The sequence below is a fragment of the Pseudophryne corroboree genome, chromosome 3 (genome assembly GCF_028390025.1).
Source record: "Pseudophryne corroboree isolate aPseCor3 chromosome 3, aPseCor3.hap2, whole genome shotgun sequence".
In the NCBI taxonomy this organism is placed as follows: Eukaryota; Metazoa; Chordata; class Amphibia; order Anura; family Myobatrachidae; genus Pseudophryne; species Pseudophryne corroboree.
The window spans coordinates 241,725,542-241,748,239 of NC_086446.1; positions in this window are offsets into that span (position 1 = coordinate 241,725,542).

The window sequence follows — 22,698 nt, forward strand, 5'->3', positions numbered from 1 at the left end:
AATACAAAAATCTTCAAAACAAAAAGCCTCTTTATCTGTCTTCTAGCCAGTAGCAATTTTTCTAACCATTGTCAGATAAGTCAGTGATCTAACAAAAAAAAAATCATTACTTAAGGTAACTATAGGGTATATCTATGTATATTTAACATAGAAACATAGAACTGGATGGCAGATAAGAACCACTTATCTCATCTAGTCTGTCCCTTTTTACCATATTTTTACCTCAAACCTTATTTGAACCTTATTTCTTTGTAAGGATATCCTTATGTCTATCCCATAGAAACATAGAAACATAGAATTTGACGGCAGATAAGAACCACTTGGCCCATCTAGTCTGCCCCTTTTTTTATCCTTTAGGTAATCTCAACCCTTTTTAAACCTTAATTCTTTGTAAGGATATTCATATGCCTATCCCAAGCATGTTTAAATTGCTCTACAGTCTTAGCCTCTACCACCACTGATGGGGGGCTATTCCACTTATCCACTACCCTTTCTGTGAAGTAATTTTTCCTTAAATTTCCCCTGAACCTGCCTCCCTCCAGTTTCAGTGTATGTCCTCGAGTTCTAATACTTCTCTTCCTTTGAAGAATGTTTCCCTCCTGAACTTTGCTAAAACCTTTGGTATATTTGAACGTTTCTATCATGTCTCCCCTTTCCCTTCTGTCCTCCAAACTATACATGTTAAGATCTTTTAGCCTTTCCGGGTAAGTTTTGTGATGTAGGCCATGCACCATTTTAGTTGCCCTCCTTTGTACACTCTCTAATGTATTTATATCCTTCTGGAGATATGGTCTCCAGAACTGGACACAGTATTCCAGATAAGGCCGAAACCAATGACCTATACAGTGGGATTATTACTTCTCTTTTCCTGCTACTAATTCCTCTCCCTATGCAACCAAGCATTGGACTTGCCTTTCTCATTGCTTTGTTGCATTGCTTTCCTGACTTTAAGTCACTTGAAATAGTGACTCCTAAATCCCTTTCCTCCTCAGTAGTTTCCATTATAGTACCCTTGATACTATATTTAGCCTTTGGGTTTTTGAGACCCAAGTGCATGATTTTGCATTTTTTAGCATTAAACTGTAGTTGCCACATTCTTGACCATTTTTCAAGCCTAGCTAGGTCATCAATCATTTGTTTTACCCCTCCTGGTGTGTCTACTATGCTGGATATCTTTGTATCATCTGCAAAAAGGCATACTTTCGCTTCAATACCATTTGCAATGTCACCAACAAAGATATTAAAGAGAACTGGTCCGAGTACAGATCCCTGGGGTACTCAACTGGTAACATTTCCCTCCATAGATTGCAATTCATTTACTACAACTGTCTGATTCCTATCCTGCAACCAGGTTCTTATCCATTCAACTATTTTATAATCCACCCCCACACTTTCAAGTTTATTTAGCAGTCTGCGATGTGGGACAGTGTCAGATGCCTTACTAAAGTCTAGATATGCTACATCTACAGCTCCCCTTGATCTATTATTTTAATCACAGAGTCAAAAAAGTCAATAAGATTTGTTTGGCATGATCTCCAACCAGTAAATCCATTCTTTTTTGGATCCTGTAAGTTGTTTGTTTTAAGATATTCCACAACTCTTTCTTTTAATAATTTTTCCAATACTTTCCCCACTACTGATGTAAGGCTTAATGGTCTGTAGTTACTTGCTTCTTCCTTGCTTCCACTTTTGTGCAGTGGAACTACATTTGCTCTTTTCCAGTCCTCTGGAATGGCACCTGTATTTAGTGACTTGTTAAATAATTCTGTTAATGGTGCCACCAGCACATCTTTTAGCTCTTTTAGCATCCATGGGTGTATCCCATCTGTCCCCATTGATTTATCCACTTTTAGTTTTGAAAGTTCAGGTAGGACCTTCTCCTCTGTAAATGTACTTTCATCTACCTTATTTTTATGAATGTCCTTGCAACTTAACTGTGGCCCCTTCCCTTCTCCTTCTGTAGTAAATACTGAGCAAAAATAATTATTTAGGTGATCTGCTATTGCCCTGTCTCCCTCCACCAAATTTTCACTCTCTGTCTTAAGTCTTATTATTCCTCCATTTGATTTTCTCCTTTCATTTATATACTTAAAAAAGTTTTGCCCCCTTTATCTACTGACTGGGCCATTTTCTCCTCAGCTTCTGCCTTTGCACGTCTGATCACTTTCTTAGCATCCTTCCGTCTGTCAAGATATACCTTTTTGTCATTATTATTTTGAGTCTGTTTGTATTTCCTAAAAGCCATCTTTTTTGCTTTCACACTAGTTGATACTTCTTTTGTGAACCACACTGGCTTCCTTGGTGCTTTTCCTAACCCTTTTGATACAAAGGTCTGTTGGCCTTAGTATTGCACTTTTCAGTTTTTCCAACCTCTCCTGCACCCCTTCCAAGTTCCTCCAGTCCACCAATGAATCACTTAAACATCTCCCCATTTTTGCAAAGTCAGCATTTCTAAAATCCAATACCTTTGTTTGTTGGATCCTGTCTTTATACTAAACCATACTGCTTGATGATCACTGGATACCAGGTGCTCACCCACATATATGTCTGATATCCTGTCACCATTTGTAAGAATGAAATCTAATATTGAGTCTTTCCGAGTGGGCTCCCTTACCAATTGCTTGAGAGATGCTCCCTGTAAGAAATATAGAAATTTGCCACTTGTAGCTGAACTTGCAAAGGACCCCTTCCAATTTACATCAGGTAAATTAAAGTCTCCCATGATTATGACTTCTCCCTTTAAAGCCATTTTATAGACATCCAACAATAGGTTCCTGTCCAAATCCTGCTCCTGGCCTGGTGGTCTATAGATCACCCCAATGCGAATAATGTCCTTCTTCCCGGATTCTGGGGTGACCCAAAGGGCCTCAGTTTTGTCCTCAACATTTTGTATTAAAGTAACATTTATGGGTTTTTTCGCATACATTGCTACCCCTCCTCCTATTCTTCCCATTCTATCTTTCCTACATAAATTGTATCCTGGTATAGCTATGTCCCAGTCATGATTCTCATTGCACCAGTAATGCGACAATATCCAGGTTATCCCTTGTCATTATCGCAATTAGCTCTGGAATTTTGTCTCCTAAGCTCCTAGCATTTGCACACATAGCTTTAAGAATTTTGTCTGTGCATCTGTTATTAGTAGCCATGTCCAGATAGTACAAAATAAACGACAAGTTTAAAGTTGAAATTACCTGTTTGGTGACGTTGCACAGTGTTTGGTATTATTATTATTATTTTTTTACTAATCAGGAATCACACTCTGTCCTTTACACCACAACTACACCTCACTAAATATAAAGATATAGGGGGTCATTCCAAGTTGATCGCTCGCTAGCTAGTTTTAACAGCCATGCAAATGCTATGCCGCCGCCCACTGGGAGTGTATTTTAGCTTAGCAGAAGTGCGAACGGTTGTAACGCAGAGCGGCTACAAAAAAAATTTTGTGTAGTTTCAGAGTAGCTCAAAACCTACTCAGTGCTTGCGATCACTTCAGACTATTCAGTTCCGGATTTGACATCACAAACCCACCCAGCGTTCGCCCAGCCATGCCTGCATTTTCCCTGGCACGCCTGCGTTTTTCCAAACACTCCCTGAAAACGGTCAGTTGCCACACCCTCCATGTCAATCACTCTGCAGCAACCAGTGCAACTGAAATGCATCGCTAGACCCTGTGCAAAACTGCATCGGTTGTTGTGCCCGTACGTAGCACGTGCGCATTGCGCTGCATACGCATGTGCAGAACTTCCATTTTTTAGCCTGATCGCTGCGCTGCAAACAAATGTAGCTAGCAATCAACTCGGAATGACCCCCATAGTACACCTGTCCACAAATGGCCAAATGGTCAAAGGAGGTAAACACCAGACAGCATGCAGTAATAAAACTGTTTCACTGAACAACTTCCCCACACATGCAATGCTAATTACAAGCAATTCATTACATCAAAAACATACATGAGTTTGCATAATAGAGAACTGTAGTGAGCAGATTGGGGATGTCTTTTCTTAGTTTAAAAGACATATAATATGCATAAGATGAATTACATACTTTCGAGGCATTAAGGCAGTCCTTATGTCATTGTTTTGGTGTGTTGTTGTTTTGCTTTGGTTTAACGCAGGTATAACGCTAATATTATAATAACACTTTTATGTCAGCACTACCAGCCATATACTAGACTTTTAATAGGAACAATTGCCATGTGAATGCAATGATTGCTAACGCCACCCAATACAATCCCCCTTTAAAGCTAAGGCCATAAATTAGCTTAGACAAACAGGCATTACATACCAATAAGGCAGCCAACTAAATCTTTACAAAAAAAACAAAAACTTTTTCAATGTACCTATGTAATACAACACAGCTATGCCATACAATCCTATTTCATTTGCGTTTGATGGTAGTAATGATAGTTCAATGTACCTATGTAATACAACACAGCTATGCCATACAATCCTATTTCATTTGCATTCGATGGTTGTAATGATAATTCAATGTACCTGTTAATGAGAAGAAGAAGGAGTGGGGGTGTGGCCTGACACCGGAGGAGAGCAGTCGCATCTTCTCCCAGCTCCTGCTCCAACGACACTGCAGTCACCCTCCCAGCCTGCCCAAACTCATCATCCCACCCTGACCTTCCTCCCCACATCTTCCCATACCCCCCCCCTGCCGCCACCGCGGAATTGGGGAGCACCGTGGAGGCTCCTGCGGATTGCAGCCTACTCCTCCGATTAATGCCGGGGCCTCGATTTTGATGCCGGCCTGCCGGACCTACGGGCGCCCCGTTACAGCGGCGTATGGACTCGGTCCGCCTCCCCTTTCACACCCAGACCTTGGAGTCATCCGTGGAGGGCCCCACACAGCCTGCGGACAGCTGTCTAACAGTGGAGAGCCGGCCAGAGGAAGCTGGATGCTGCTTCATTGAAAAAACACACAGCTCGGCGGCCATTTTAATATTGCTGCTCCCAGCTGCTATATGAGAGCCTGGAGAGAGGACACAGGCACTGCACACCACACAGTTCACTGGAAGCCTGGTAAGGTGCCATCCCCTACTACATGGTGACCCCACCGCTGACCCCATAGACCGGAGGCCACATACACCCATTTGCAGACCTGCAGGTCCATTTATAACACAAGCATAGTCTGGGGCCCACTGCTGCACATACCGTATTGTGCAGAGGCCCGGGGGTGCCCACACTTCAGGCTATAGATCACCCACCCTGACCTGGGTGCTGCAGGGAAGCTACCAATAAGCATTTAAACCATACTCCTATCTCCTGCTCAGCTATTGATATAACACCACAGCCAGTGCTGTAAACTCTATTTTTGTCCAATGCAGCTCTTTTTGCTAATACAATCCCCATCACTGCACCACTGTGCCAGCCGGCGAGTCCTGCTATTTGGAAATTCATCCCACCTTAGTATGTCAATTGGGATTTGTATACTACTCTCTAACTACCTTTTATAATCTTTGCACTGGAATTCTGTAATAGGATCTTAACCTAGCCCTGCAGGAGAAATAACACTACCTTCTACACTCACTGCCTCTCTATGCTTATAGTTTACTGAGAACGCCTGTGATCTCTCTGTGACTCATCCGTCCCCACCTGTAGACGGGACCGATCTACACCCACCACACCCTTTACTTCACTGATCAGGATGTGACGATTTTAAAGCGAGATGCTTCAAATGTGAGACCGGATACACCTTCAACACCTCAGATTCCCTGCGCACTCCTGCTGCCCTATCTTATTGCCACCTCTGCATGGAAAAATTCCTAATACCTATGTCAATGACGTCTGAAGGAGCCACACTGCCGTCTTGGAATGACACACCCTGTGACAACTCCTCCGACCTGGATCATTCGACTTCACGCTCTACCTCCCAATGCTCATGCAAATCCAGACCACCTGTTAAACAAACGAAAATGAAACATAAAGATTTAATAGCGGTCTTGGAGCCCCTGCTGGATGAAAAACTAGCAGGCATTAAGGAGGCTATCGAATCCACTGCAACCCAACTTAGCCAGCACTCTAACCGCCTGGATGAAGCGGAGCAGAGGATATCTTCTGTAGAGGATGACCTAACAACGGCTCAACGCAATATATAAGCCAAACAATTGGGGATCTCCGAACTATCGGAGAAGCTCGACGACCTTGAAAATCGCAGTCGGCCTAACAACCTAAGGGTCATAGGCATCCCAGAATCGATCAAAGGCTACGAGTTCATGGATCTCCTCTCATCAGGTATTCCAGAGCAATTATCTATGGATCTAAAGGGAATCCCACTCGTCATTGAAAGAGCACATAGGCTCGGTCCCGAACGGAAAAATTCTACTGGGCGCCACCGCCCTGTCACAATGAGAGTCCTGAATTATGCAGAGAAGACTAAACTCCTTAAACACTACCGCAGGACAGCCAGCTTATCTTATAAAGGTGATCGCCTCCTCATATTCCAGGACTTCTCTGCTCTCGTGGGCCAACAAGTGCAGGGAATTTGCCCCCATTTGTAAGCACCTCTTCGACACTAAGGTCAAGTTTTCACTACTTTACCCCACCCACCTCAGTGTCTTCGAAGATGGCAAACCACTGTTCTTTAATAATCCCGGAGAGGTGAAGCGGCATTTCTCTAGTAGGGGGTGCAGCTGCTATGGGGCCCAGGCTGCTTCAAGGGCCTGCTGCTACCCCTGCACCCAGTCATGGAAAGTCCACAAGGCTTCCCTTCACCCCCTGCTAAGAATGGGTGCCGATAACATAAACCCCACCCTCCCCCGTTCCTCCAAGGCTGTAGCTGCATGGAGGATGCAGTGAGCGGAGGGGCTACCTGCCTTGATCCAAGTGCCATGGTTCACAGGTATTTAGGGGTGGGGCCTAATGCCAGGAAGTGGGAAGTGCTCATCCCCATCAGCAACCTCTGCTGGAGTCAGGCAGTGCTTGCTTCCATTCCCTCTCTCCCCTCTCTTTCTCTCTCTCCCTGACACTCTCTCTCTTGCTTCGCTTTCTCTCTCTACCTGATACTGTTTCTCTCTTTCTCTCCCTGATGACACTGTCTCTCTCTCTCCCTCACTCTATTCCTGACACAATCCATATCTCTCTCCCTGACACTGTCTCTCTCCCTCTATCTGACACTGTCTATATCTCCCTGACACTGTCTCTACCTCTCTCTTACTCTGACACTGTCCCTCTCCCTCCTTCTCACTGATACTGTCTCTCTCCCTCTCTCCCTGACACTGTCTCTCACTCTCCCTGACACTGCCTCTCTCCCTCTATCTGACACTGTCTATATCTCCCTGACACTGTCTCTCCCTCTCTCTTACTCTGACACTGTCCCTCTCCCTCCTTCTCACTGATACTGACTCTCTCCCTCTCTCCATGACACTGTCTCTTGCTCTCCCTGACACTCTCTCTCCCTAACTCTCTCTCTCTCTCCGACAGTCTCTCTCTCCCCCTGATGCTGTCTCTCTATGACACTGTCTCTCCCTCTCTCCCCCACACTGTCTCTCTCTTCCTCTCCCTCTGACTCTCTCTCCCCAAAACTCTTTCTCTCCCTCCCTGACACCTCTTTCTCTCTCTCTCTCTCTCTCTCTCTCTCTCTCTCTCTCACTCTCACTCTCTCTCACGCTTTCTCTCCCTGACACTCTAACTCTCTCTTGATGCCCTCTTTCTCTCTCTCTCTCTCTCTCTCTCTCTCTCTCTCTCTCTCTTTCTCTCTCTCTCTCTCTCTCTCTCTCTCTCTCTCTCCCTCCCAGACACTATCTATTACTCTCTCACTCCCTCTTGTTCCTCTCCCTCTCTTGCTACTCTCCCTGCTCTCTATGACACCCTCTCTCTCCGACACTGTCTCTCTCTCCCTCCCTCTCTCTCCCCCTAACACCATCTCTCTCTGATTCTCTCCCTGATACTCTCTTTCTTCCTCTCTCCCTGACACACCCTCTCTCCCTCTCTGTCTCTCTCCCTATCTCTCCCTCACACTTTCTCTTACTCTCTCTTGCTCCCTTTTCTCTCTCCTTCCCTGACATTCTCTATCTCTCACTCCTCTCCCTCTCTTGATCCCCCCCCTTCTGTCTCTGACACCTTCTCTTTTCCTGATGCCCTCTCTCTCTTTCCCCTCTCTTCCCTCTCTCCCTGACACCCTCTCTCTTTCTCTTGTTCCCTTTTTCCATGAAACCCTCTCCCTGACCTTTCTTTCTTTCTCTCGCTCTTCTTGATCCTCTCTCTTCTTTCTCCTCTCTCTCTCTGCAGCCCCTTTTGTCACTCACCCTTGTTGTCTATCTCTCTCTCTCTCTCTCTCTCTCTCTCTCCTCCTCTCCATTGTAATGACAATAGCAGGGGAGGAGGCTTTCAAGACTTTGCTATGGGGCCCACAAAGTTCTAGTTATGCCCCTGGGTGGAGGTGAGAGAGAGCATCAGGGAGAGAGAGAGTCAGGAAGAGAGAGAAAAAGAGAGTATCAGGGAGAGAGAGTCAGAGAGAGGGAAAGAGAGACTGATTCAGGGGAGAGAGAGGGAGTGAGAGAGACAGTATCAGAGAGAGGGAGAGTGTCAGAGAGAGAGAATGGGAGGAGCAAGAGAGGGAGGGAAGCAAGAGGGAATGAGAGAGATTTCGAGAGTGTCAGGGGAAGAGAGAAAGAGGGGAGCAAGAGAGAGTAAGAGAGAGTGTTAGGGAGGGAAAGAGGGAGAGAGAGAACGAGAGAGAGAGGATGTCAGGGAGAGAGAGAGAAAGTTTCAGGGAGAGAGAGTCAGGGAGAAAGGGAGAGAGTTGGTGTGGGGGAGAGAGAGAAACAGAGACAGTGTCAGGGAGAGGGAGAGTGTGTCAAGGAGACTTGTCTATAATAGTGCAATTGTAACCTAAGACTGTACAGGAGCCAGGAGAAGAGAAAGAAACATAAGTCATTGTATAGGAGGAGACTATTTGAGAAAAGAACTGAAAGGCCAAATCTGGGTACAAACCAGCCACATCTGCAAAGACTGCCCCTGCAGGACACAATTTTTTGTTAAATTACAGAAATATTTATTTTTTATTACACTGGACTAAGCCACAACAAAAAATTATCTGTCATCATGATAATCTTAAATGGGTGCCATTAGTGCTACTTTGCTGTACTGTACATTGCAACTGAGCAACAGAAATAGGAACAAAGTAAACAGTTTATAGCTACAAAACTTCAGCTTACAAGTCTTTACAGCAGGGGTTTTCAGGCTGGGCTCTCTCTGTCTTATATAGAACCACTAGAAAACACTATTAGCACTGGCAAATTTTTAATGGGTGCAGTGTGTGTGGTGCACACGGGCCCCTAGGGACCAGGAGGACCCGCACAAAACACCCTGCACCCATTATTTAAAAAACTCGCCCTACGTCCCCATTAGCAGTGCTGCAGAAATCACTGGAAGTGGCGCAGCACCATTTTCCTGTTTCGCGTGGGTGTGGTTCATTAGGTCAACATGCATTAGGTCGACATACATTGGGTCAACCACTGAAGGTTGACATCCATATGGTCAACATGGTCATTAGGTCGACATGTACAAAATAGACATGGAAAACCTTCAGTGGTCGACCCAATGTATGTCGACCTAATGCTTGTCGACTTAACAATCGCCTCCCGTTTTGCGTATGTGCAGTAGGAAATTCACTGGGAAAATGGCCGCTGTGCCATTTTCCCGGAGATCTGCACATGCACTCTAGGCTCCGGGATGCTAGTGTCCCCTAGGGACCCTAGTGCCCAGACCTGCAGTGAGCACTGATGGCTAGACAGCCTCCACGCAGGCCTACTCCCCACTATACACTTCATAGCAGGATACCGTGTTCTAGAGCAAAGGTCTGTCCTTAGCTGTGGCAGAGTCCATACAGATTATGCATACATCAGCTGGCAGGACACTAAGGGGGTATCCAATTAGCCCACCCAACATAATTTTGGCCACGAAAACCGAGGGGGGGGGGGGGGGGGGTTCCCAATTTTATTTTTACCGACGATTATTTTGGGTGCTTCTTGAGTGAAAACACATAGGATCCATGAAAAGTGGTGGACCTATGTGTTTTCGCGGCTCTGAAAAAAATGCTTCCTTTTGAGGATCTGGTTTCACCTGCCTTAAGCAGGCAAAACAAAACCCCTGGCAAGTACCAGCACTATGACTAATTGGATAGCTTGGCCGAGTAAATTATCCGCAGTAAATTACCGCAGCTAATTCATTACCAAGTCTTGTAGTTCCACAGAAGCCGCATTGCCACTGCTTGTAAATTTTCTTGGTGTGAAGGATTTACACTGTGTCATAACAGAGGAATGTATATATACAAAGTGTATGTGTATATATTTTCCCCGCACATGGCATTACACTGTCATATTTAAGAGAAGTATAAAGTGAACATCAACAACATGTGAGAGGCCCCTCTTGTGAACAGCACCAGATGTGTGTGATATGTACATGGCTACAGTGCTGGATATTGGCCAAACACACAACAGAGATCCACTGACCTGTGTCAGCCCTCTCTGTACAACAGGAATCACTCCTTGCCACTGCTGCCTACCTTCACCCATGTGGCTTCTATGTCTCCATATTCCATAATGACTGTGGAGGTGGGGTGTAGTGGCATGCAAGGGGGGGATGTGATCTTTTGGTCTGAGGGGCAAACAAAAGAAGGAAGCCCAAGCTATATTTCTAATGCATCAACAACAGATATATGGGTCTTGACAAAACTTGTGTGGGTGTGTTTTGTCTAACGTGGGTTTACTTATATATAGCACATACATACTATTTGAAAAATACAGTATATAACTGGTCAGACAGTACTGGGTATGGGAACACCTCACAATACACGGAATACAGAGTGCATAATTGTGACAGCCACAGAATACAAAGTGCATAATTGTGACAGCCACAAAATATATAGTGAATAATTGGTGTGTTCTTAGGCAAAATTGTGAGTGAGCCCACTCCCTTGGCTGAGAAGAAACCCCACACATGAATGGGCTCAGGATGCTTTACTGTTGGCATGACACAAGACTGATGGTAGCATTCACCTTTCCTTCTCCAGACAAGCAATTTTTCCAGATGCCCACACAATCTGAAAAGGGGATTCATCAGAGAAAATGACTTTACCTCAGTCCTCAGCAGTCCAATCTCTGTACCATTAGCAGAATATCAGTCTGTCCCTGATGTTTTTCCTGGAGAGAAGTGGCTTTGCTGCAATTCTTGACACCAGGACATCCTCCAAAAGTCTTTGCCTCACTGTGCATGCAGATGCACTCACACCTTGCTGCTGCCATTCCTGAGCAAGCTTTTCACTGGTGGTGCCCCGATCCCGCAGCTGAATCAAGGAGGGAGGTGACCAAGAACCTGATGGTCACTCTGTCAGAGCTACAGCAGTACTCTGTGGAGAGAGGAGAACCTTACAGAAGGACAACCATCTCTGCAGCAATCCACCAATCAGGCCAGTATGGTAGAGTGGCCAGACGGAAGCCACTCCTTAGTAAAAAGCACATGACAGCCCATCTGGAGTTTGCCAAAATGCACCTGAAGGACTCTCAGACCATGAGAAACACAATTCTCTGGTCTGATGAGACAAAGATTGAACTCTTTGGCATGAATGCCAGGCATCATGTTTGGAGGAAACCAGGCACTGCTCATCACCAGGCCAAAACCATCCCTACAGTGAAGCATGGTGGTGGCGGCAGCATCATGCTGGTGGGATGTTTTTCAGCAGCAGGAACTGGGGGAGGGATAGAGGGAAAGATCAAAGCAGCAATGTACAGAGACATCCTGGATGAAAACCTGCTCCAGAGCGCTCTTGACCGCAGACTGGGGCGACGGTTCATCTTTCAGCAGGGCAACAACCCTAAGTACCCAGCCAAGATATCAAAGGAGTGGCTTTAGGACAACTCTGTGAATGTCCTTGAGTGGCCCAGCCACAGTCCAAACTTGAATCCGACTGAACATCTCTGGAGAAATCTGAAAATGACTGTGCACTGACAATTCCCATCCAACCTGATGGAACTTGAGAGGTGCTGAAAAAGGAATGGGCGAAATTGGCCAAAGATAGGTGTGCCAATCTTGTGACATCATATTCAAAAAGACTTGAGGCTGTAATTGCTGCCAAAGGTGCATCAACAAAGTATTGAGCAAAGACTGTGAATACTTATGTACATGTGATTTCTTATTTTTATATTTTTAATACATTAGCAAAAATCTCAAAAAAAACTTTTTTCTTGTTGTCATTATGGGGCATTGTGTGTAAAATTTGGAGGGAAAAAGGAATTTATTCAATTTTGGAATAAGGCTTTAACATAACAAAATGTGGAAAAAGTGAAGCTGTGAATACTTTACGTATGCACTGTAGGTGCAATCTTATTAGCAGCAATATCCTTGTCTGTGAAATCCTTTCTGTGCAAAGCAATGATGACTGCATGTGTTTCCTTGCAGGTAACCATGGTTAACAGAGGAAGAATAATGATTTCAAGCAACACTCTCCTTTTAAAGCTTCTAGTCTGTTATTCTAACTCAATCAGCATGACATGGGGTAATTCATATCTAATTGCTGGGCTGCGTTTTTTTGCTGCCCTGCGATCAGATAGTCGCCGCCTACAAGGGGAAGGGAAAAGTGCTGTGCAATTGTGCAATCGCTTCTTTTGCAGAGCTGCACAAAATTCAATTTGTGCAGTCTCTGCGCAGCCCAGGACTTACTCTTTGTGTGTGATGGAACCCTGCTGATCGGAGCCAGAGCTGACGTCAGACACCCTCCCTAAAAACGCCTGAGCCCGCCTGTGTTTTTCTGGACACTCCTGGAAAACGGTCAGTTGCCACCCACAAATGGCCCCTTCCTGTCAATCACCTTGCGAACGCCCATACGTTCAGATTTTTCGCACCATCTCATCGCTAGTCGCTGATGCCTGTCGCTGTTGTGCATCGACAGGTGCACTGTGGTGCATACACATGAGTAGTTCAGATCTGATCGCCCACTGTGCGAAAATGCACAGCAGCCATCAGATCTGAATTACCCCTAGAGTGATCTCCAGCTTTGTCCTCATCAACACTCTCACCTGTGTTAACAACAGAATCACTGACATGATGTCAGCTGGTTCTTTTGTGGCAGGGCTGAAATGCAGTGGAAATGTTGTTTTTGGGATTAAGGCCCTCATTCCGAGTTGTTCGCTCGGTAATTTTCTTCGCATCACAGCGATTTTCCACTAATTGCGCATGCGCAATGTTCGCACTGCGGCTGCGCCAAGTAAATTTGCTAAGAAGTTTGGTATTTTACTCATGGCATTACGAGGTTTTTTCATCGTTCTGGTGATCGGAGTGTGATTGACAGGAAGTGGGTGTTTCTGGGCGGAAACTGGCCGTTTTATGGGAGTGTGTGAAAAAACGCTGCCGTTTCTGGGAAAAACGCGGGAGTGGCTGGAGACACGGGGGAGTGTCTGGGCGAACGCTGGGTGTGTTTGTGACGTCAAACCAGGAACGAAACTGACTGAACTGATCGCAGTGGCAGAGTAAGTATCGAGCTACTCAGAAACTGCAAAGAAATTTCTATTCGCAATTTTGCGAATCTTTCGTTCGCAATTTTGCTAAGCTAAGATTCACTCCCAGTAGGCGGCGGCTTAGCGTGTGCAATGCTGCTAAAAGCAGCTTGCGAGCGAACAACTCGGAATGAGGGCCTAAGTTCATTGTCATGGCAAAGAGGGACTTTACAATTAATTGCAATTCACCTGATTACTCTTCATAACATTCTGGAGTATGTGCAAATTGGCATCATAAAAACTGAGGCAGTAAACTTTGTGAAAAATGAGTTTTATGGTAAGAACTTACCTTTGTTAAAACTCTTTCTGCGAGGTACACTGGGCTCCACAAGGATAGACATTGGGGTGTAGAGTAGGATCTTGAACCGAAGCACCAACAGGCTCAAAAGCTTTGACCTTCTTCCCAAGATGCATAGCGCCGCCTCCTATATCACCCCACCTCAGTTTTGATAACCAGCCCAATGCAGTAGCAAGTAAAAGAGACGACAACTGCCAGTTGCCACAAACACTCTCCCGACAGGAGAAATGTCAGCGGCTAATGCCATACCAACCCAAAGAAGCTAAGTGCGTCAGGGTGGGCACCTTGTGGAGCCCAGTGTATCTCGCAGAAAGAGTTTTAACAAAGGTAAGTTCTTATCATAAAATTCGTTTTCTGCTGCAGGGTACACTGGGCTCCACAAGGATAGACATTGGGGATGTCCTAAAGCAGTTCCTTACGGGAGGGGACACACTGAAGCGGGCACAAGAAACCGGCGTCCAAAGGAAGCATCCTGGGAAGCGGCGGTATCGAAGGCATAAAACCTAATGAACGTGTTCACTGAGGACCACGTAGCCGCCTTACACAATTTTTCAAGGGTCGCACCACGTTGGGCCGCCCAAGAAGGTCCAACAGACAGAGTAGAATAGGCCTTAATGTGATCAGGAACAGAGAGACCAGCCTTCACATAAGCATGTGCAATCACCATTCTAATCCATCTGGCCAGAGTTTGCTTGTGAGCAGGCCAGCCCCGTTTGTGAAACCCAAACACAACAAAAAGAGAATCAGATTTCCTAATAGGAGCAGTTCTCTTCACATAGATACGGAGAGCCCGTACCACATCCAAAGACCGCTCTTTCAGAGACAGATCAGGAGAAACAAGTGCCGGAACTACAATCTCCTGATTAAGGTGGAACGAAGAAACCACCTTAGGTAGATAGCCGGGACGAGTCCTAAGAACCGCCCGGTCACAGTGAAATATCAGATATGGGGAACTACAGGACAAGGCACCTAAATCCGACACTCTTCTAGCTGAAGCAATAGCCAGCAGAAACACCACCTTAAGGGAAAGCCACTTAAGGTCAGCTGAATCAAGAGGTTCAAACGGAGACTCTTGTAACACCTCCAAAACCACCGACAAGTCCCAAGGAGCCACTGGCGGGACATAGGGAGGTTGGATACGCAACATGCCCTGAGTAAAGGTATGCATATCAGGTAAGGTCGCAATATTTCTCTGAAACCACACCGACAAGGCAGATATTTGAACCTTGAGGGAGGCCAGACGCAGGCCTAAGTCCAGGCCCTGCTGAAGAAAAGCCAACAACTTGGCTATACTAAACTTGGAAGTGTCATAATCGTTAGATGCACACCAAACAAAGTAAGAATGCCAGACCCTATAGTAAATATGAGCCATAGCCGGTTTCCGGGCCCGCAACATAGTTTGAATGACCGCCTCAGAAAACCCTTTAGCCCTTAAGACGGAAGCTTCAAGAGCCACGCCGTCAAATACAGCCGGGCTAGGTCCTGGTAGACACAGGGGCCCTGAAAGAGGAGGTCTGGGCGTTGTGGAAGTAGAATTGGACGCTCTGATGATACGCCTTGCAGGTCTGAGAACCAGTGCCGTCTGGGCCACGCTGGAGCTATGAGAAGCAGAATTCCTCTTTCTTGCTTGAACTTCCGAATTACCCTGGGCAGGAGTGACACCGGAAGGAACTCGTACGTCAGCCAAACCCTCCACAGTACCGCCAGCGCATCCACGAATGTTGCTTGTGGATCCCTTGTCCTTCCTCCGAAGACCGGAACCTTGTGATTGTGTCGAGACGCCATCAGATCTACGTTTGGAAGGCCCCACCTTTCCACTAGGAGTTGAAACACTTCTGGATGGAGGCCCCACTCGCCGGCATGCCCGTCCTGACGACTGAGAAAGCCTGCTTCCCAATTCAGGACTCCCGGAATGAATATTGCCGATATGGCCGGTAGATGGCATTCTGCCCACTGTAGAATCAGTGAGACTTCCTTCATTGCTAGGCGGCTTTGAGTGCCGCCTTGATGATTTATGTAAGCCACTGTGGTGGCGTTGTCTGACTGTACTTGAACAGGACGGTTCTGAATTAAATGCTGGGCTAGGTTCAAGGCATTGAAGACCGCCCGCAACTCCAGAGTATTGATCGAGAGGAGGGACTCCTCCTTGATTCACCGCCCCTGAAGGGAGTGTTCCTCCAACACCGCGCCCCAACCTCTTAGACTGGCATCTGTCGTCAACAGGACCCAGTCGGATATCCAGAACGGACGGCCCCTGCACAGTTGTTGGTCCCGGAGCCACCAGAGCAGCGACAGACGGACCTCCGGAGTCAATGAGATCATTTGAGACCTGATCCGGTGAGGCAGGCCATCCCATTTGGCTAGAATCAGCCTCTGGAGAGGGCGAGAGTGAAATTGAGCATACTCCACCATGTCGAATGCTGACACCATGATGCCCAGCACCTGCATCGCCGAATGTATCGACACTTGCGGACGAGATAGGAAGCAACGAATCCTGTCCTGAAGTTTCAGGACTTTCTCCTGAGACAGGAACAACCTCTGGTTGTGAGTGTCCAATAGTGCTCCCAGATGCACCATGCTCTGAGCAGGGATCAGGGATGACTTCTTCCAGTTGATGAGCCACCCGTGGGCTTGCAGAAACCGGACCGTCACATCTAGATGACGCAGGAGAAGTTCTGGGGAATTTGCCAGGATTAATACCACCGTCATCACCGCCATGACTTTTGTAAAGACTCGCGGAGCCGTTGTTAAACCAAAAGTTAACGCCCGAAACTGGTAATGGCAGTTGCCAATCACAAATCTCAGGTATTGCTGATGAGACACTGCTATAGGAAAATGCAGGTAAGCATCCTTTATATCCAGGGATACCATGAAGTCCCCAGGTTCCAAGGCCAGAACTATAGAGCGAAGGGTTTCCATCCGGAACTTGGAAACCTTCACAAACCTGTTCTATTTTCTATGCTTTGAGGTTGAGATTGGGCCGGGAGGACTCATTCGGTTTCGGGACTAGAAACAGCGGAGAATAGTACCCCCGGCCCCTCTGTGCAAGAGGCACCTGTACTACGACTCCTGTATCCAGGAGGGTCTGTACCACCGAATGTAGAGTGTTTGCCTTTGTCTTGTCCAACGGGACATCTGTCTAGCAAAATCGATGATGGGGTCGGTTTTTGAAGGCTATGGCGTAACCTCGAGTGATGACTTCCCGTACCCCAGGCATCTGATGTGGTCTTTAACCATTCCTGGGTATACCCTAGAAGCCGGCCCCCCACCCTGGGATCCCCCAGAGGGAGGCCCGCCCCGTCATGCGGAAGGCTTATCTGTCTTGGAAGCTAGCTGACGGGCCGCCCAGGCTCTTTTGGGTTTAGACTTACCAGGTTTGGAAGTGCGGGCCTGCTTGTTGTACGCCTGACCTTTTCCTTTACCTGGAGGACGAAAGGGGCGAAAGGAAATACCTTTAGCCTTCGACAAAGAAAGGAGCAGTACTTGGCAGACAGGCAGTTTTGGCAGTAGCCAAGTCAACCACAATCTTATTTAAATCCTCCCCAAACAGAATATCTCACTTAAAAGGGAGTACCTCCAGGGTTTTTCTAGAGTCCAGATCCACAGACCAGGATCTCAGCCACAATATCCGGCGAGCCAGGACTGACGTAGTAGAGGCCTTGGCTGCCAGGATACCGGCATCAGAAGCCGCCTCTTTAATATAATGAGAAGCTGTGACAATATAAGACAAGCATTGTCTAGCATGGTCAGAGGAGATTTCAGCATCTAACTCCAAGGCTCATGCTTCAATGGCCTCTGCAGCCCAAGTAGCTGCAATAGTGGGCCTTTGTGTAGCACCCGTGAGGGTGTAAATCGCTTTCAGACAACCCTCCACACGTTTATCCGTAGGCTCTTTTAGAGATGTGACGGTGGTGACCGATAGAGCTGAGGAAACCACCATCCTAGCCACATGTGAGTCCACTGGAGGAGGCATTTCCCAATTCTTAGACAGAGCCGGCGCGAGGGGATAGCGAGCCAGCATCTTCTTTTGAGGCACAAACTTCGTACCCGGGTTTTCCCAGGGTTCCTGACGTATATCAATTAGGTGGTCAGAGTGAGGTAAAACTTGTTTAATCACCTTCTGACGCTTGAACCTATCTGGTTTCTTAGGAGGAACGGATGGCTCGGGATCATCCGTAATCTGTAAAATTAACTGAATAGCCTCCAAAAGATCAGGAACATCCACATGTGAACCACCCTCCCCATCAGCCGTATCTGAGTCAGAACCTGTGGGGTCAGTGTAAGTGGCGTCTTCATTCGACAAGGTGTCAGTGACAGCGTTGGATTGTGAGGAGACAAGCGCTCGCTTAGAGGACCCCTTGGACGTAGGCGAACGACGGTCAGACTTTTTAGCAGTCAGGGACTGGTTCAACTTCTTTATTTGAGCAGATAAATCGTCCGCCCACGGCGGGTTAGCTGCAGGGACCACAAACGGTTGCACCGGCATTGGGGGTCCCATAGGGGGTGTTAGTTTATGAACTAGCGTATGCAGAAGCATGGAAAAAGCGACCCACGGCAGGTCATTATTTGCCCCCGTTGCCACTGTCCCACTGGGGAGCAAGGAGCCCCCAGAACCAGAGCCCAAAGCTGCTATATTCTCCTCATAGGTATCTGCGGCTTCAGCAACACCGGCAGTGTGTTTAGCCCCAGAACCGTTACCCTCAGAAGCAGACATGATATAACTTGCAGTATCAGGTAACACAGTACAATTTGTCAGCAGCACAATACCTCTAGCCCAAACCCCTGCGCAGTGTAGTCAGCACCAGCAGAGATAAAGGAGAGATATGATGACTAAATCACAGAGAAAAATACGTAATACAGTATATCTTTGTGAAAATCCAATATTAGATAAAACCTGACGCACCAAGCCCCCTCAGGTTATAGAATATAGGGATAGCAGGTTGAGTGAAAGACACGAAATGGACACCACTCAGCTATCAAATGCACACACAAATAGTCACAGTCTGTCCAATGCAGAGGTTATTACTAACAATAATACTGCACTGGACTAGCTTACACAGCTATATAACAATAGATATAACAGTACACAGCAGTGACGTGCGGTGAGGTCATTGGCTGGGGAGGCACTGAGATATATATATATATATAGAGTATAGAAAAAGAGGAAAAATGGCGCCCCAGGGGTTTACAAATACCCTTATACAAAGACTATTGCTTAACAGGATTTGCAATCAATATTTATACAGGTTTTTAAAACACATAACGGACTGTACTTTTCATAAAAATTTATTAAAACAATTATACAGAAACATGAAGTATATCCATCATTATTACATGTACATTATGAAGTAGTTTCTCCATTTTTCCTCTTTTTCTATACTCTATTTTCTTTGCTCAGTTCCTCCTAACAAGGAACTCAGAGGAACCAGGCAGCCCATCCTAGAGATAGCTATACCTAATCGCCTATTTTGAAACCAATTAGCGCAGGAGGAGAGTGTTTGTGGAGTTTATATATATATATATATATATATATATATATATATATATAGATAGATAGATAGATAGATAGATAGATAGATAGATATACAGTGGTCGAACTGGAAATTTTGAAGTGGGGGAATGCAAAAGTCAAGGATGCAATTATTTCGGTGTGCGCTCCAGAAAAGGGGGCGTGGTTACCCAAGAAGGGGCGTGTTCAGTGTAGTAGAACCCCTTATACTATCTAGTACTGGTGCCCCTTTCACCTTATAGCACACGGTACGAGCTCAAATTCACATTATAGCACACGGTACTGTTACGTTCCTGATGCTCAGAACTAGAAAGATGTTGCGAAGTGAGTCCAGAGCACCAGGACGTGACGCTGAAATAGGGAGGGAACGGGAATAGCCCCTAGCACCCTACCTCCGTTGTTTTACCCGTGTGGTCAGTTCACGCCTGAGTGACTATGGTTTCTTGGGCCCACGGCAGCCGCGTTTGAAGGGCGGATTAGGTCTGCCCAACTCCAATGCCCCCAGGTCTTAGAGTGAGACAAAGCGTGAACCGAGACAGGATAATAACAAGGGGACCTCTAACTAAAGCAAACAGAAGCTAGGGGCTACTAACTACCCTAAAACTAAATATATGTGCGGCACGCCGCCAAAGGAAAAGAACAACAAAAGATATCACTGTCCACTCCCCCACACGGCACCGCCGAGTTCCGGGGAGGACAGTGAAAAGCGGAAACCTCCGCAAAAACCACCAATACAAAAAGTACCAAAAGGACTAAGCGGCCTAGGCTGCAACACGCGGCAGAAGCCGCTACTCACGAAACCGGGAGAGAACCCCAACAAACGAGAACCCCAAGATGACTGCAACAGGTTCACTTGAACAGGAAGGATTCCCAGGACCGGCTTCAGAACTCCAGGACTCAGGAGCACAGGGAGCAGGATCGTTGCTAGGCGCCGGGCGGGCAGGAAGGGAGGTGCGGCGGCCATGAGCGTCGCTCGGAAGCAGACCGAGCGGCGCCGCGGACCGCGGCACCTAACAGTACCCACCCCCCTTGAGGAGGGGTTAAAGAACCCCTAAAGCCGGGTTTCTGAGGAAATTCCTGAAAGAATGATCTCTTAAGTTTAGGGGCATGTAGATCCTTATCCAGGACCCAAGACCTTTCTTCCGGACCATAGCCTTTCCAGTGAACCAAAAAATAAAGCCGGCCCCGAGAAACTTTGGAATCTAAAACCTTCTCCACCAAGAACTCTTGTTGCCCCTGAACATCCACCGGAGGTCTACCCTGGGAAGTCTTCCGAGGGAATCTCCTGGAAGAAAAATACTGCTTCAGAAGGGAACAGTGAAAAGTATTGCCAATTTTGAGTGATTTAGGCAAGCGTAGCCGAAAAGCAACTGGGTTGACCTTCTTAATGATAAGGAACGGTCCAATAAATTTGGGTCCCAATCTAGCCGAGGGTTGTCGGAGCTTGATGTTGCAGGTTGACAACCACACCTTATCTCCCACCTTAAAAGTGCATGGGCGTCGGAACCTATCAGAAAAAAAATTTTCTCGGAAGGCAGCCTTCTTAAGGGCAAGGTGCACCTTTTTCCAAATCATTCTGAGACGGGAAGTTAAGGTCAACGAGGAGACTGGAAAATGAGGGTAAAAAGAATTGGCTCTAGGATGAAAGCCCAAGACCGAAAAGAATGGGGACACCTTGGTGGAAGAATGACAAGAGTTATTATAGGCAAACTCGGCCAAAGGAAGAAATTCAGACCAATCATTCTGAAGTTTGGCCGAATATAGCCGTAAATACTGTTTTAATGACTGATTAACACGTTTGTCCGTTAGACTGTGGATGGTACCCAGATGTTAAAGAGAGTTTCATATTTAATGAGGCACAAAAACGTTTCCAGAAACGGGCGATGAATTGCGGTCCCCGATCAGAGACAATATCTCTGGGTAAACCATGGAGCCTGAACACATGGCGGAGAAATAAAACTGCCAACCCTTGAGCAGAGGGTAATCGGGGGAGAGCAATGAAGTGGGCCATCTTACTAAAACGGTCTACTACCACCCAAATGACTCGAAATCCAGCTGAAAGAGGAAGGTCCACCACGAAATCCATGGATATATGTGACCATGGCCTGACAGGAATGGCTAAAGGTATGAGTTGCCCAACCGGCAACGATCGAGATACCTTGTACTGAGCACAAACCTGACAGGAACGGACAAATTCCCTTACATCTTTAGAAAGATTAGGCCACCACACTGAGCGAGAGATTAACTCCAAGGTCTTAGTGATACCCGGATGACCAGAAACCTTATTATCATGAAACTCAGCTAGAACAGTGCCTCTCAGAAATTCAGGGACGAAGAGACGATCTGCAGGAGTGACTTTGGGAGCCTGCTGCTGAAGCTGGACTAGCTGTGTAAATAAATCCTGTGTGAGGCCAGCCCGGATGACAGACGATGGAACTATGGGGGTAGTAGCCAGGTGGTTGTTGTGAACCGGAAGAAAACAATGTGACAGGGCATATAGTCTCCCCTTAGGTAAAGAGGCACCGGGAACTAAGTCAATAGCGCAGTCATAGGACCGATGAGGAGGCAGAATATCCGCATTACCCTTGGAGAAAACGTCAGCAAAGTCCTGATATTCCAAAGGAATAAGTTCTAGGGGGGCCTGCCGCAACCCGGACTGGACGGGAAATACATTCCTTAACACAAAAGGGACCCCATCGGGAAATCTCCCCAGACTGCCAATCTATGGTGGGATTATTAAAGGCAAGCCAGGGGTGACCCTGAACTACGGGGACAGCCGGACAATGGGTAAGGTAAAATTCGTTTTTCTCTGAATGTAGGGCCCCCACTGTCAGTTGTACTGGAGGTGTGCGGTGAGTGATTACCCCGTTAGAAAGCGGACCACCATCCAAGCCGTGCATGGTAATACGTTTATCCATAGGTATCTGTGGAACGCCCAAAGCCTGAGCCCAACCAAGATCCATGAAATTTCCCGCAGCTCCACTGTCGACGAAGGCCGACACCAACGAACTGAGGTTACCAAAGGAAATTTTTACAGGAACTAATAAGGAATCATTAGAGGAGATTAACTGCAGACCCAAGTGAACCCCCTCACTATTCACTTGGTCAGAGCGTTTCCCTGTTTATTCGGGCAATTACGTGCGATATGTCCCTTGCCACCACAATACAAGCAAAGACCAGAATTTAGCCTTCTGGTTCTTTCCTCTGGGGACAGCCGGGAGAGACCCATTTACATGGGCTCCTCGACGTCCTCAGGGAAAGTATACACACATGGACTAGGCCTGAAACTAGCTCCTCTTTCAGCCCTCCGCTCCCGGAGACAACGATCAATTTTAATAGCAAGCTCCATGAGTTTGTCTAGAGTCTCTGGAGCGGGGTACTGAAGGAGAC